General features: G+C 63.5%; 1 protein-coding gene and 1 long non-coding RNA gene across 9 annotated transcripts in view; one reads left to right on the top strand and one right to left on the bottom strand.

Annotated features, from left to right (window-relative positions):
* Positions 1 to 533, bottom strand: part of Arid4a (AT rich interactive domain 4A (RBP1-like)) — a 70,080-nt gene extending 69,547 nt beyond the window's left edge. The window contains exon 1 of one of the 2 annotated variants that reach the window (XM_005399213.2): positions 354 to 533. The gene's annotated coding sequence lies outside the window, so the exon portion shown is untranslated. The remainder of the gene's footprint in view (positions 1 to 353) is intronic. The other variant, XM_005399212.2, reaches the window with a different exon arrangement.
* Positions 534 to 906: 373 nt separating this feature from the next.
* The window catches only part of LOC102003638, a 39,213-nt gene continuing 38,901 nt past the window's right edge, over positions 907 to 1,218 (top strand). For 4 of the 7 annotated variants that reach the window (XR_001236801.1, XR_001236799.1, XR_001236800.1 and 1 more), the window contains exon 1: positions 910 to 1,199. This is a non-coding gene — a long non-coding RNA (uncharacterized LOC102003638). Of the gene's footprint in view, positions 1,200 to 1,218 lie in introns of all 7 variants that reach the window. The other 3 variants (XR_263316.2, XR_001236797.1, XR_001236798.1) reach the window with 3 other exon arrangements.

Genomic DNA, 1,218 nt, shown 5'->3' with positions numbered 1-1,218 from the left:
CGGATCGGAGGGGAGGGGACGCGCCCGGGCCGCCGCCTCCCGCCCCGTTCAACTTTTTGTGAAGCGCGGAGCGGCAGCGGCGGCGCAGCCCGGCCCGGGTCCCGAGCGGACGGCGCCACAGAGTTGGGCGCAGGATCCCCATGCTGAAGCAAACTTGGCGGCGCGGCCAGCCCCACAACCATCTTCCGGGCCGGGAGCGGCCGCTGCCGCGGCTCTTGCCCGCCCGTCCCCACGCACCCTGCAGCCCGCTCTCCGCCGGCGAGCCCCAACTACACCGGGACCCCGGGCGCAGGAGCAGCTGCTGCAGCCGCCTCGCCCATTCAGGACCGCCCGCCTGCCCTCTCCCCTCCTACCGGCTGCGGGCGAGGTGCGCGCTGTCAGCCCTCGCGTCCTCCGCCTCTCGGGCCGCCGAGGCCCCCCGTCCCGGCAGCCCAGCTCCCGGCCGCGGCAGCAGTTCCAGCACCGGGTTCCCCACTCGCCCCGATTTACTGCCACAATCCACCAAATAACAAGCTGTTGAGCAGACTCGCTTCTACACGAACTACCATTGGCTCCTCATGACGCCCAAGCGCTTCCGATTGGAGCTCACTCCCTGCCGTTCTCATTGGATGTAGCTCTCAAACTTCACGGATTGGTGCAAAAAACAGCAGGTAGGACATCTTCCACTTATGATTGGCTGTGTCCGAACAGTAACGTTATTGGAGAATCAGAGATTGAGTAAGCAAGTCCTGAGACATCATTGGTAGAGACGACTCCGGATGTACTCGACTGAGCACTGATTGGTGCACTGACGGGTCAGGAAGAGTATTCCAGCACTAAGATTGGCCGTGGAGTGTCCCATGGAGACGGAACCCAGAACCGCGGCCAGGGGCTTATAAGGGGGCGGGGCAGAGTCTTTCCAAGGCGCCTGCGCTAACGCGACTTCTCGGCGCCATTTTGTCCCGGTAGCGGTGGCTGCAGCTCTATCGCATTTTATGTTTCTGGCGTGAAGGAAGCGGAGTCGTTGTCCGGTAGATCAGTCTTAGTGCGGAACCCACCCCTAGTTCGCTCCAGTACAGCGCGTCGTGAAGTTCAGAGGAGTCGCAGAGCTGTCGAAAAGGTCGCTTGGAGGCTGTGGTCGTCTGACTGACGGGGGGTGGGGGGGCGCAGCTCTGGAGGCTTCTTCGGCACCGGAAGTGAAGGCGCCGCCTGCAGCCATGGTAAAAGAAAGTTTCCCCG

The sequence above is a fragment of the Chinchilla lanigera genome, unplaced genomic scaffold (assembly GCF_000276665.1).
Source record: "Chinchilla lanigera isolate Chin_1 unplaced genomic scaffold, ChiLan1.0 scaffold00065, whole genome shotgun sequence".
NCBI lineage: Eukaryota > Metazoa > Chordata > Mammalia > Rodentia > Chinchillidae > Chinchilla > Chinchilla lanigera.
This window is presented reverse-complemented; position numbering and strand designations above follow the sequence as displayed.